The sequence below is a fragment of the Notechis scutatus genome, chromosome 5 (genome assembly GCF_049901735.1).
Source record: "Notechis scutatus isolate UNSWTSFEM ecotype Mainland chromosome 5, rNotScu1.2, whole genome shotgun sequence".
Classification (NCBI taxonomy): Eukaryota; Metazoa; Chordata; class Lepidosauria; order Squamata; family Elapidae; genus Notechis; species Notechis scutatus.
In genome coordinates this window covers 102003012-102018054 of record NC_142013.1, presented here as the reverse complement: position 1 = coordinate 102018054, position 15043 = coordinate 102003012, and the positions used below count along the sequence as shown (strand labels likewise).

The 15043-nt window shown below is 43.2% G+C and overlaps 1 long non-coding RNA gene across 1 annotated transcript in view; it reads right to left on the bottom strand.

The window, feature by feature from the left end:
- LOC148130598 (uncharacterized) overlaps positions 1-3034 on the bottom strand; it is a 39673-nt gene extending 36639 nt beyond the window's left edge. The window contains exon 1 of the long non-coding RNA XR_015749932.1: positions 2934-3034. This is a non-coding gene — a long non-coding RNA (uncharacterized LOC148130598). The remainder of the gene's footprint in view (positions 1-2933) is intronic.
- Positions 3035-15043: the final 12009 nt, after the last annotated feature.

Below are 15043 nucleotides of genomic sequence, written 5' to 3'. Positions count from 1 at the left end.
ATATTCTGAAAATGTTTTATTACTCACTGACATATATGATATGCTTGACAGATAGATGAGAGAGAGAGATTGAGAGAGACAGACAGACAGACAGACAGTTAAATACTTTAGCTACTTTAGATAGACAGATGATAAATACAATAGATAGATAGATAGATAGATAGATAGATAGATAGATAGATAGATAGATAGATAGATAGAAGAGATTGAGAGATGATAGATAGATAGATAGATAGATAGATAGATAGATAGATAGATAGATAGATAGATAGATGAAAGAGATTGAGAGAGAGAGAGATGGATAGATGAGATAGCAGAGAGATGTAGAGGTAGATAGATGAGATACATAGATAGATAATATATATAATGATAGATATACTCTAAATAGATGATATAGATGATAGATGATGATGAGAGAGAGAGAGAGAGATGAGAGAGAGAGATGTAGAGGTAGATAGATGTCCCCTTCATCCAATGAGATCTACAACCGCCTTTTACAAGGCAACCTCTCAACTTCTGTTGGGCCACTAAATATTCTGTTTGGGTTACAGCCAGCATCAATTGTCTTTCCATTCGGAGTAGTTTTTGTACCTTTGTTTTTTCTTTTTTCTTTTCTTTTCAATTTATGAGATGGGAGGAGGAGAGAAGAAAAGGGGGAAAATCTGAGTAACACGGGCTATGGTTTGAAAGCCTTTCTTTCCTCCCTCTCCCCTCCCCTTTTCCCCCTTTTCTCTTCTCCCTTTGATTAATAGATCCATGTGGCTAACGGCCTGACATATGGTGCGCGAAGCAGCTTGAGACGCTACCTTAGGCATCCCCTACGGCCATTAACATATTAGAGGCTTCTGTGCAGTCAGACAGTCAGACTTCATCTCCAGCCCAGCGCAGGAAGGCTAAACCCCAGAGCTGTTGGATGCAGGTTTTCAATAATGCATCAGGCTCCCCTGTTCTAAGGGAGCTGTTCTTGGTGCTGAAATTCAAGTGCGACCAACTAATCAGCTCAGGCAACAAAAGAGCCACCAAGGTTTCATAAACCAGGGTGGAAAGGGAGGGTGGCCCGCCTGGGTGTGCATGCTTACGCACGTGCGCATTATTGGGAGTGTTATGGACAAGCCAACGATTTGCATAACTGAATTTAAATACCACATCCACACCTTTGAAGAGTCGTTCGTATCTGACTTGAGTAAATGTCTGTATTAGATATACAGTCAATGTGTTGCATCTCTGTCTAAGTAGCAAGGCTGGAGGAAGAGAAATCTGGGACTATGTCAGAAAGGAATGGAAGACTGTCCGTGATTCCCCTGAAATGTTTGATTCGGAAAGAAACACGTAGCGCAGAGAGCATATCTTCATGTTTAAAAAAAAATCAAAAAATCTTGATGTTTTCCAAAATCAAAAGGAACAAAAACAGACCATAAGAAGATAGGCAAGTAAAATAAGGATAAATCTGCTCATGTGATCTATGCATAAATAGGAATATTCTTTCTTGGCCAAGTATGATTAGACACATAAGGAATTTGTCTCCAGTGCTTAAGCACTCAGTGTACATACAAACAACAACACAGTGGTAAATCGTAGATCATAAATCATAAGATACAATCACAAATCATAAGATCCACACAGCAAGTGATAAATCATAAGATATTAATAGAAGAAGGCAGTAAGAAAAATGAGAAAGATGAGAAGATGAGGATGAGAAGATAAAATGAGAAGATGCCTTCTCATTATATTGCCCAAGATATTTGTTCTCCCAATATTTGCTAGGTAAAGGAAAAAGTAAAGGTTTCCCTCACACCTATGTGCTAGTCGTTTCTGGCTCTAGGGGGCGGTGCTCATCTCTGTTACAATGCCCAAGCATCAGCACTGTCTGAAGACGTCTCCATGGTCATGTGGCCAGCATGACTAAACATCGAAGGTGGACAGAACGCTGTTACCTTCCCACCAAATTGATTCCTATTTTTCTACTTGCATTTTTACATCCTTTCAAACTGCTAGGTTGGCAGAAGCTGGGACTAGTAACAGGAGCTCAGTCCATTACATAGCTCTAGGGATTTGAACTGCCAAACTACCGACTTTTCTGATCGACAAGCTCAGCGTCTTAGCCACTGAGTGCGTCCCTATAATATTTGCTAAGGGTGAAGTAAAAGCCAAACAAGCACCAAATATTTACAATGTAGATCTACAAACATTAAAACATTACTTCTTTGGATCCATTTTGCAGTTCCTGGCTGCTCTGTCCAATCTACATTGATTGCTTATGGTAAAGGCCTCAGGTTTCAGCCTTATTAAGTCAACATGATGCAGCTTAAGTCATGAGGCATCAGCTGTAACTTCCTCACGATAGATATAAACTACAAATGCTGCAATTACAATGTTAGTAGTTATGTTTAGAAGCGTATGCATAAGTATATTTACAGTATGTAGCACATCAACATGCTATGTTTATCATGTTTTCCTAAAAATAAGACCCTGCCTTATATGTTTTTTGCCACCAAAAAAGGCACCAGGTCTTATTTTGGGGGGTGGTGTCTTCCACTGACTCACCTCACTTGCATCACCCCCAGCCTCTTTTTCATTGTCAGAGGCCTTCAGGAACTTCTTCTGTGGCTGGCAAGGCCTGCAAGGCTTTCCTGAAGGCCTCTGCAGCTGATAACAGAGCTCTGAATCGATCTGGAGCTCTGTCATCAGCTACAAAGCCCTTCCAGAAAGCCTTGCTGGCTGCAGAAGAAATGGGCCAGCAAGGCAGGTGTCCGGGTGCGCGTGGCCTGGCTGCAACTGTCTGAAGATAAGTAGTAGGACAGCTCCACCCCTCATCCCCACCCTAGCTTAATCTTTACCCATGCAACCTGGAGTGAGCAGAGTCTTAATTAGGGCTTATTTTTTGGGGGGGGGCTTATATTGGGTGCACATGTAAAAATCAAGATAGGACTTACTTTTGGGTAGGTCATATTTTTGGGGAAAACATGGTAGATCAAAAGGGTTTGCTACATCAATTTCCCCTGTACTGTCCATCTTGAATGACTTGGTGGCTTAGTGTATCCTGTGAAAACACAACCATAGTAAATAGCCAATAAAAAGAGGAACACAGTGGAGAAAGTTTCTAGAAAATCTTGCTGATACCGAGGCATTTTGTACAGTGCACGGAATACAAGAGAGAAAGTTGTTCCACTTTTCCCTTGACAAACAAGCATGTGCTTTTTTCTGTAGGTCGATGAATATGCACGCCTAATTTAACTCTAATACTTTTAAAACAAGGCTGTACAACCTGACCTTCCTTCAAATCCTTGGAGCAAGTCCTCTTTGCTTTTCCCAAAGTTGGCACCAGAGTTTAATTTTTAATATGACCGAATGGAGAAGCCATTAAAGAAACAAGGCAGTCATCATATTAGGCTTGATTCCTGGGGACTTCTTGGATATGTTTAGGCAATTCTCTTGACAGAAATGTTAAAGAAATGTTGGGTTCTGGGTGTTCTTGAAGCATGCTTTTTCTTGGCTCTTCTCAAGCAGGGAAACAACTGAGAACTAAGAAGAGATTTTCTGTCAGTGAAAACAATTAATCAATGGAATGACTCGCCTATAGAAGTTGTGAGTGCTCCAATACTGGAGGTTTTTAAAGAGAGATTCATTTGAAATGGTATAGGGCAGTGGTGGCTAACCTTTTTGGGCTCCTGTGCCAAAAATTGCACACATGCTTGCACGCACACACTCGCATGCCAGCACCCAGAAGGCAATGTGCGCAGCCCCCACACACCCCTGCGCATGCACATGGGATTCCCCCCATCACTGCCCCCTTATTGGCACTGCACCTCCCAGCTGATTTTCATCCCATTTGAGGCTTTTTTTTGCCTGCCAGAAGCTTGAGGGATGCCTCTGCAGGCTTTGCAGGCTGAAAAATGGGCTCGTTTCATCACTTCTGCTATTTCCGGAAATACAGCAAGTGATGAAACAGGCCTATTTTTTCGGCCTGCAAAGCCTGCAGAGGCTTCCTTCAAGCCTCTGGCAGGCCGAAAAAGGCCCGAAAATCACCTGGAAGGGTGCGTGCATGCATAGTGAGGTAAGTTTGCCTGGGGCGCGCATGCCCGCACAAATGGCTCTGTGTTCCACATGTAGCACACGTGCCATAGGTTTGCCATCACGGATATAGGGTCTCCTGCTTGAGCAGGCATTCGGACTAGAAGACCTCCAAGTTCCCTTCCATCTCTGTTATTCTGTTAAGATTGGTTCAAATGTTTCCTTGTGTAGCCTGTAATTAAATGTCTACAAAAGACAAAGCAAGCTCAGGGAAGGACAAGTATTAAAAATAATAAATATATACTCTTCACTATTATTATTGTTCTGAGTCCCGTCCCCCACCCCAATGTGACACCTTAGAATTCTCTGGTGGGCTCCCATGTAAGAATTCAGCAGTACCAACCTTATTCAGCTTTGAAGATCAGCCAATATCAGCTATGAGCAATCATCTGCTGAAGTGACGATAATATTTAATGGATATACTTATACTTAAAGTAGATTGTGTTTAACCTGTCCAGTCCACCTAGTTTTGGCAGTGTAACCTCCTCTCACCCCAGTCAATGGTAGGCCAAAAAATTGATCACAAACCTGATATGGACTTTTGCTACAAATGTAAACTGTCTCTGTGCTACATACAGCCAGATACTTCTGAATATTCCTCAGCATTATTTTTCTCCATCTATTAAGTCAGTGGTCTCCAACCTTTCTCGCTGCATGGACCACTGGCAGTGGGCTTCACATGCTCACCGCTGCTTACATGGACCAGTTCCCAACAGCCATGGGCCAATACCAGGCCACAGACCAGGGGTTGATTGAATTGTTTGGGGACTAACAATAGAATAGAATAGAACAGAACAGAACAGAACAGAACAGAGGAGAGTAGAATAGAGTAGAATAGAGTAGAACAGAGTAGAATAGAGTAGAACAGAACAGAGAGTAGAGAGTAGAGTAGAGTAGAATAGAAAAGACTAGACTAGACTGGACTGGACTGGACTGGACTGGACTGGACTAGACTGGACTGGACTGGACTGGACTGGACTGGACTGGACTAGACTAGACTAGACTAGACTAGACTAGACTAGACTAGAATAGAATAGAATAGAATAGAATAGAATAGAATAGAATAGAGAGTAGAGTAGAGTAGAGTAGAGTAGAGTAGAGTAGAGTAGAGCAGAGTAGAGCAGAACAGAGAGTAGAGAGTAGAGAGTAGAGAGTAGAATAGAATAGAATAGAATAGAGATAGAATAGAATAGAATAGAATAGAATAGAATAGAATAGAATAGAATAGAATAGAATAGAATAGAATAGAATAGAATAGAATAGAATAGAATAGAATAACAGAGTTGGAAGGGATTTTGGAGGTCTTCTAGTCCAACCCCCCTCCTTGGGCAGGAAACCCAATACCATTTCAGACAGTTGTCCAATCTCTTCCTAAAAACTTCCAGTGTTGGAGCATTCACAACTTCTGGAGGCAAGTTGTTCCACTGATTAATTGTTCTAACTGTCAGGAAATTTCTCTTTAGTTCTAGGTTGCTTCTCTTCTTAATTAGTTCCCACCCACTGCTTCTTGTCCTGCCTTCAGGGGCTTTGGAGAATGGATTGACTCCCTCTTCTTTGTGGCAGCCCCTGAGATATTGGAACACTGCTATCATGTCATCCCTAGTCCTTCATTTCATTAAACTAGAGCTACCCAGTTCCAGCAACCATTCTTTAGATGTTTTAGCCTCCGGTCCCCTCATCATCCTGGTTGCTCTTCTCTGCATTCTTTCTAGAGTCTCACGTCTTTTTTACATCGTGGCGACCAAAACTGGATGCAGTATTCCAAGTGTGGTCTTACTATGGCATTAGTGTGTGATATTAACACTTCGTGTGATCTTGATTCTGTCTCTCTGTTAATGCAGCCTAGAACTGCTCCAGAAGCATTTCCAGATAGTGAGATTCTCTGTTTTGCTTCCAAGATAAATTCTAACTCCTGCTCCAATAATTCTTCAGATGGATATACTTGGTGCTCACGGTTTATTTCCCCCCCAAAAAAACAACCATTTTACCGAGCAGGCTTAGGCTACCAGAGAATGGCTGACCCCAAATCATCCACTGAGCTTACATGGCTGAGAGTAAAAAGTAGAACCCAGATCTCTCACTCCTTATCCAGCACTTTAACCACTACATCAAACAATCTGGTAGACGTGTGAATCTGTCTGTGTAAAGGACAAAGGGTTTTGTTTACAGTCTCTTAAAATGATGGCTTATATTATAATAGAAATGTTTGGAAATCCACTTCTGTTTTCCTCTTAATGATACAAAAAAATACAGAGCAGCAGTATTAGTAGCTGAGATGCAATATTGTTCGCTGAGATAGTGCTCCACCTTCAGGCTAATCTTCGAAACATTTTGTTTTTACTCTGTTTCAAAAAATGTGTCAACATTGTCTTTCTGCAAATTTATTTATTTATTTTATTTATTTATTTGATTTGTCAATTGTTTACAAGATAATAAGTACAAGTGTATACATGGTTGTGAATATATGAAATAGGTACATATAAGAAAAATAAAGAATAAGGAAACAATAGGACAGGGACGTAGGCACGTTGGTGCGCTTATGCCCCCTACAGACCTCTTAGGAAGGGTGAGGTCAATAGTAGACAGTCTCAGGTTAAAGTTTTGGGGTTTGGGAAGAGACTACAGAGTCGGTAGAGTATTCCAGACATTGACCACTCTATTGCTGAAGTCATATTTCCTGCAATCAAGTTTGTGCGGTTTACTTGTTGAAAAATGTGTCAACATTGTCTTTCTGCAAATTGCTGAGAAAGGCCTAACAATGGCCCTTGGAGAAGAATATCCCACCCTACCCTGGAGGTCCCTTGCAATGTATCTAGGAGGCTTGTAGAAACTTAGCAGTGACTTATCCATGCACTTCAACAGACAACATACTTTCTCTCTCTCACGTTTTAGGCTTCTCAAAGATGATAGGAAGGGAATGGATAAGTCACTGCTAATCCAGGAATGGATTTTGGCATGGGATTGAGTTGGGGACCTCTCACAATTTCCTAGGATGAGCTGCTTCTCTCTTCAGCTATGGTCTGTGCATCCCTTGCTCAGAGTCCAAGCAGAAATGGAGAATCTGAGAGGGGAATAAAAGCACCAGAAACTAATTTTCCATCAGTGCAATTGTTGACAGTCCCATGAATCAGTAAGTGAGAATTGTCTCAGTTCTTTTCAAATAACTGGTATATTTTTAACTGACTTCTCGAAAAGCTGGTGTAGCTCAAAAAAGTGGAGTTAATAAGCAATGGTTGAACCCAGTCCATGGTTTAGGCTTTGAATGCCCAGCAAGGAAGAATAGGTGAATATTGGTTTATTTGGGGCCCTTAAGAAGCAGAATGTTTCATAAATGAGCAGTGAAGGTAATGTATTCCTGATAGCCCAGTGTCTCCTTCTCTTTTCAAACAGCCCAAGTCTTTTGGAACTTCAAACTTTTCACTAGAAAAATGCCAGACATGCAAATTGCTTATCTCATTTTCACTCTTCTAATTTCATTTTCCCCCCACTTCATATTTTGGGGAAAGAACTGAAGAATAGACCTTGTCCATACTTCATCAGTAAAGGCTCTTAATCTTGCCTCAGCCTACCTGCTCCTACGAGGGATCTTGTATCTTTAAAACCAACATGACCATACATTATTTTGTTTTCTTCCACTCCTGTTCCTGATCTGGATTAAGAGAGTCTCTTTGTATTCTTTGGACATTGGACTGCAAGATTGGCTGCTCTTCCCTGCTTTTGGAAATCTCTCTTTGTGAAGAGCCAGTTTGGTCTAGTGGTTAAGACACCAGGCCAGAAAGCAGGAGATTCTGAGTTCAAATGCTACTTAAAGCCACAAAAGCCAGTTGGATGACTTTGGGCCTCTCTCTCCCTCTCTTTCTCCCTCTTTCCCTCCCTCCTTCCCTCCCTCTCTCAGCCCAACCCACCTCATAAGGTTGCTGTTATGGGGAAATGTTCACTGCCTTCAGTTATTTGAAAAAATAATAAAGGAGATGATAGATAGATATCTAGATAGAGAAATATCTAGATAGAGATATCTAGATGATAGAGAGATACATCTAGAGATAGAGATAAATATCTAGATGATAGAGATACATCTAGAGATAGAGAAAAAGATGGAGAGAGAGACAGACAGACAGATAGATAAAGATTGATTAGACAGACAGACAGACAATAGAGATAGGAATGACAATACATGTTTGTCTGTTCTTGATTTTAATGGTGAAGTCCAGCCAGTCAAATCCTCATGATCATTATGGGCTATGCTTAAAAAAAACAAAAAACAAGGATCACCACCAGTGCTCCCTGAAGGTTTCAAAAAGTTCACCTTAATGCCACGAAAAGCGATGAAAGGCCAACTCTTTCTTCTCCACCTTCATAGACTGCAACCAATGCTTCACACTCTAACCCTGCTCATATCTACAAAACAGTAAAGAATCCCACTAAACTCAGCCGGGACTTTCCCCAACTTAAATGTGCTCTTCAGTCCTAGTCACAGAAGATTTTGAGATGGCATTTCAAATTCAATAAAACTTATGCCAGTGTGACATTTACTGTCCTTATGATCCACCTATTGTCTCTATCATCCTCGTTTTGAATAGCCTACTATCCAAAATAATGGTTTATAAAGTCCAAAGGATATGAGGAAACTGCCTTTGGATGACTGTGGGAATAAGAAGAGCAAACAGGCCACGTGGAGACTCCTGGGAGGGGAGGGGGGGTGGGGCCAGCCAGTCATTGCAACTACTGATTTGGTGAACCAGGTGTAAAATTAACATCTGGTTCACTGGAACAGGTGTGAACAGATAGCAGCCCACTCCTGTTCCTGATCTGGATTAAGAGAGTCTCTTTGTATTCTTTGGACATTGGACTGCAAGATTGGCTGCTCTTCCCTGCGGAATGGGCCATGCAGGATGAGAGAGATTGCATTCAATGGGGCTGTCTTGTCCTTGACTCTTTGCCCTTGACTAAATTACCCTTGAAAGCAATGGGTGAAACCTAGGAGCAAGAATCCTTGGAATAGTACAGTAAGTCTTGATGACAATCATAAACTTCAATTTGCATGGTCACTTGCAAACTCAGCTTGCACTGTAGGTAGCAGTCAATCAACAATGGAATATTGGGTGACTCTTTCAGTCTAAGCTACAACTCTTTAAGGTGGGAGGTGATTGGTCCAAATCCTTGCATCCCCTTCTCTATTTTCTGGCCTGTGTGAATCGCACCGATTGATGGTGCTCTCTTGGAAGGAACCCTTAAGTCTCCTTCGAGAACAGGTTGACTCCTTGTGATGTCATGGACATTCTTGACAAACAGGAAATGTTTTGCCTTCTTCCCAAATGTTTATGGAGATTCTCAACCATCCAGACCTGGTTGTCCCAAAGGTGCTTTTCCAAAAAGCAACTGAACTTTCATTCATTCATTCACCTTTTCTTTCCAAATGTTTTGCCAACTCCTCTCTCTAACATATAGCCCTTGAGTTTCTTTGTGGTCTCTGATGCAAACCATGATGCTCAACCTCATCTAGCTTTTTTCAAGATGTCCATGCCAGATTTGCCAAGGATATAATGGTCAGATGCTTTCTAAGCATTAGCAGCAGGACTTAATGATTAGCAAAATAAAACCATGCCCTGTTAATAAACTAGAAGAAAGAAAGAAAGAAAGAAAAAGAAAGAAAGAAAGAAAGAAAGAAAGAAAGAAAGAAAGAAAGAAAGAAAGAAAGAAAGAAAGAAAGAAAACAAGGAAGGAAAGAAGGAAGGAAAGAAGGAAGAAAGGAAAGAAGGAAAGAAACAAGGAAGGAAGAAGGAAAAACAAGGAAAGAAGGAAAAAAAGCTAGCAAGGAAGGAAGGAAGGAAGGAAGGAAGGAAGGAAGGAAGGAAGGAAGGAAGGAAGGAAAGAAAGAAAGAAAGAAAGAAAGAAAGAAAGAAAGAAAGAAAAAGAAAGAAAGAAAGAAAGAAAGAAAGATGAAACAAGGAAGGAAAGAAGGAAAGAAGGAAGAAAGGAAAGAAGGAAAGAAACAAGGAAGGAAAGAAGGAAAAACAAGGAAAGAAGGAAAAACTAGCAAGCAAGCAAGCAAGCAAGCAAGCAAGGAAGGAAGGAAGGAAGGAAGGAAGGAAGGAAGGAAAGAAAGAAAGAAAGAAAGAAAGAAAGAAAGAAAGAAAGATGAAACAAGGAAGGAACGAAGGAAAGAAGGAAGAAAGGAAAGAAGGAAGAGGGAAAGAAGGAAAGAAACAAGGAAGGAAGGAAAGAAAGGAAGAAACAAGGAAGGAAGAAAAGAAACTAGCAAGGAAAGAAAGAAAGAAAGAAATGAAACAAGGAAAGAAGGAAGGAAGGAAGGAAGAAAAGAAACTAGCAAGGAAAGAAAGAAAAAAGGAAGGAAGGAAGGAAAGAAGAAAAGAAAGAAAGAAAGAAAAAAGGGAAGAAGGGAAGGAAGAAAGAAGCAAAGAAGGAAGGAAAGTTTCTACCCATCTGAAACCCACCCTGCCTGCCACTGATCAGAGAAGCTTCCGGGTTTTTGTTTTTGTTTTATTGCTTTTAGGGAACTGCCAAGGGATGGATTCGAAATAAGCTCCCGCCTACTCCGGATTCAGTCCGCATTCTCCGTCAGGCGAATCCTGGCCGCTTGGCAAGCTTTCTCTCCCCACCCCCGCCCCCTCGCTTGTTTCAGCAGCCTGCCGGCCTTAATAAAATCGCCGAAGTGGAAGGGGGAAATCGACGTAAATCAATTTCCTGGTTATTCGAATTTGCTCCCAAGGAAGAGCCCCCCAGTTGCTCTGGCCAAGCCCGAAGTAAACGGGAGCCCCTTCCGAGGGCGCCCCCCCCCACGGCCCCCAAAGGAGGAACCAAATTCGCACAAAAGCCATAAATATCAATACCCACCTTTCGCCCCTGTCCTGGCCTCTGCGACTCTTCTTCCTCGGCTCTGGAAGTTTGCAAGAGCTCGCTCGCAGCCTGAAAATACGGCTTTTTATATCACCAACGGGCGATTAATATTGCATTAACTGTATTTAACATTTTCCCCCTCTGTCTTCCCTCCCGCCGTCTCCCTCTCCCTCTCTCTGTCTTTTGAGTACCAGGCATCTGTAAGTTTCAGCTAGGAGATGGGGGCTTGGGGGGTGGGTGAGAATTCTTGGGTAGTAGTAGCCATAACTACCTGGGAAATGGGTTGTTGTTGTTGTTTTATTTCGTTTGTATTTCCCTCCCTTCCCTTTTCAGTGTTCGGGGCCTGGCAGCCCAGTCGGGGTGTTTTGAAGTAAGGAGGACTCGCTGTTTACAGAGTGTTTCAGATACGGTGATGTCGGTCTGAAGACCGCGCAGTGTTGAGCTCACTGTACTGGCCAGCACTTCGGAGGGAGGGAGGGAGGAATGGAAAGAGGGAGGAAGGGAGGGAGGAAGGCTGGAAGCAAGGGAGGGAGGAAGCAACGGAGAGAGGGAGGATGGAAGGGAGAGAGGATGGAAGGGAGGGAGGAGGAATGGAAAGAGGGAGGGAGGCTGGGAGGAAGGAAGGAAGGAAGGAAGACTGAAAGTAAGGGAGGGAGGGAGGAAGGCTGGGAGGAAGGGAGGAAGGAATGGAAAGAGAGAGAGGAAGGAAGTAGAGGGGGAAGCAATGGAGGGAGGGAGGCTGGAAGGAAGGGAGGGAGGAAGGGAGGAAGGAAGGGAGGAAGGAATGGAAAGAGAGAGGAAGGAAGGGAGAGGGGGAAGCAATGGAGGGAGGGAGGCTGGAAGGAAGGAAGGGAGGGAGGGAGGAATGGAAAGAGAGGAAGGAAGGGAGAGGGGGAAGCAATGGAGGGAGGGAGGCTGGAAGAAGGGAGGAAGGAAGGGAGAAAGGAAGGAATGGAAAAAGAGAGGGAGGGAGGGAAGGAGGAAGGAAGGGAGGAAGGAGGAAAGGAACTCTCTCCTAGGAACGGATTTAAACGCCCGCGATGCTGTCGAACTTTTTTTTCCGATCTGGAACTTCCGAGTTTTTCGACTTCAAGGGGAAGAAAGCCTCCTCAATCAATCAATCAATCAGTAAAATAACAGGAAGATCCACTCCTTTCCAAACTCATTTAGCTGATGGATTCCCCTCTTGGCCCTTCTCCCTCCCCACCACTCCCGTCTCCTCCCCGCCTCGCTCCGCCTCCTCTCGGCTAATTCGAATGCATTGCGCACCTTCCAAGAAACGCCAGGCGAAACCCCCTTTCCCCCCGCCCCCACCCCAAATTCCCTCCCTCGGGTAGACTGCTCCTTCTCCATCCTTGCAAGGACAAGTCCGTCGCTTGCCGCGCAAGCCAGCGCCTGCCAGAAGCGGCGCCGGCTGGCTCGGTTGAACACGGCTGACTCCTGGGCCAAGAAACTTTGCCTCGCCCCCTCCCCATAATAAAGTTCCTCCTTTTGCGGATCCCGACGCTGTTTTGCCTTCTCGCCAAGAAACGCGTAAAGAGCACCAGCCTTCCTGCCGCCGTCCAAACTTCGGCGGTTCTTTTTGGCTCGATTTTTGAGCAGCTAAATGAGTTTTGACTCCTTTCCGGCTCTTTAAGCCTGGCTTGCTTGCCTGGATTAAGCCTCCGCGGGGCTTATTTTTATTTTGCTCCCCTTCTGCCACCGTATGGAAATAGGTTGGGTTATCTTGCACAGGAAAAGAAAAAGATGTTGAGACTCTAGAAAAAGTGCAGAGAAGAGCAACCAGGATGATTGGGGGACTGGAGACGAAAACGTATGAAGAACAGTTGCAGGAACTGGGCATGGCTAGTCTAGGGAAGAGAAGGACCAGGGGAGACATGATAGCAATCTTCCAATATTTGAGGGGCTGCCACAGAGAGGAGGAAGGGGTCAAGCTGTTTTCTAAAGCACCGAAGGCCAGACAAGGAATAATGGATGAAAACTGAACAAGGAGAGATTCAAACTGGAAATAAGGAAGAACTTTCTGACAGTGAGAACAATCAACCAACGGAACAGAAGTTGCCTTCAGAAGTTGTGGGAGCTTCATCAGTGGAAGCTTTCAAGAAGAGACTGGATTGTGATCTGTCAGAAATGGTATAGGGTCTGCTTGGGCGGAGAGTTGGACTAGATGACCTACAAGGTCCCTTCCAACTCTGATTATCTGTTAAACATCTGTTTAAAAAACAGAAAACCGGATAACCCAAAGGTGTTTTTTCCCCCCCAGGAAGCAACTGGACCAGTGGTGGGATTCAAATTATTTTACTACCAGTTCTGTGGGCGTGGCTTGGTGGGCGTGGCAGGAGAAGGATACTGCAAAATCCCCACTCCCTCCCCATCCCACTAACCTGCTTTCCAGCTCTGTTCTCCTGTGCAGGGCAACCAAAGAAGACCCAGCCGGTCAGCTGGGACTCGGGAGGCAGGGTGGGGGTGGGGCCAGTCAGAGGTGGCATTTGCTGGTTCTGGGAACTACTCAAAATTTCCACCACTGGTTCTCCAGAACTGGTCAGAACCTGCTGAATAACCACCTCTGAACTGAACTTCCTTTTTCTTTTTAAGACTTTTCGCTTCTCATCCAAAAAGCTTCTTCAGCTCTGACTGGACGGTGGGGAATGGAAGGATTGATACTCCTTGCAGACAGCTGGTCATTTGCATCCTTTTAGAGGGTCATTGAAGCACCTGGAGGTTTATCTGTGTCCTCAAAGTCACCTGAGTATTTCTCCTGGTTCCTGTATTCTGCAATTTTTCCCTCTGGAAATCCATTCCTACTTCCACACCATTCAAAGGGTGTTCATCCCAAATTGTACAGCTAAAAGTCTGTAGAGATTCTTGGTCATCCAGGTCATGGTTGCCCCAAAGATGCTTTATTTTCAGGAGGCAACTGGACTTTCTTGGTTTGTTTTTTCCTTTTGAAGAGGCTTCGCTTCTCATCCAAGAAGCTTAAGGAATATAAATCATTGGGCTGAGAGCTGTCTGCAAGGAATATTATTTAATAATATTATTTATGCTAAACAAATAGTTCCCTCAACACTGTCCAACTATTTACAAAGTCTGCACTACTATTACTATTAATCTTCTCATCACTCCTTATCACCCATCCCTTCCCACTTATGACTGTATGACTGTAACTTTGTCACTTGTATCCCTATTTAATATTGACTGTTTCCTAATATGATTTGATTGCTTATTGTACCCTATGACTATCATTAAGTGTTGTACCTTATGATTCTTGATTCTTGATGAATGTATCTTCTCTTTGATGTACACTGAGAGCAGTTGCACCAAGACAAATTCCTTGCGTGTCCAACCACACTTGGCCAATAAAGAGTTCTGTTCTATTCTAAAAAATATAAACCCTTCCATTCCCAACCATCTGGTCAGAGCTGAAGAAGCTTCTTGGATGAGAAGTGAAACATCTTCAAAAGAAGAAAGTCCAGTTGCCTCCTGTAAAAAAAAAAAAAAAAAAAAAGCACCTTTGGGACCCAACCATGACCTGGAGGACCGAGAATCTCTACAGACTTATAACCGGTTTCAAGTGCCTTAAAACTGAGAACCTTGGATACCATGGCCAAATAGCATCCATCTGAGCTGTGGGTTTCATCCTTACCCCATTGCCCCAGCGATTAAAGGAAGTACTATTGGGAGCACTTTACAGCTGTTTATTGTATAGTTATTGTACAGCTGGTCCACTGCATCCTTCAACAACCCTTCGATGACTCTCTAAAGGATGCAAGTGACCACTCTTTGGATTCCTTTCAGATATCTTGACCTTTCCTTCCTATGTTTGTTGGCACACAGCATATTTGGATGGTGCAAGGTGAGGAGAAGTTGTCCCAAGCAGGCTAACCTTAAAAACAATTGAACAATTGGCCAGTGCACAACCCACATTCTCATCCTGATGGGGGCTAATTCTATTTAAAGTCGTGCTGCATTATTCAGGTGCCATTTATCGTGTCTTCATCTTCCTTTTGTGGCACTTCTGGAAGCAGTTTTCTGCCGTCTAGTGTCTAGGATGGTTTCTGAACTGAATTTTGCCCGCTGAACTTTTATTATTATTAAAAACAAAAGGATAGAGGTA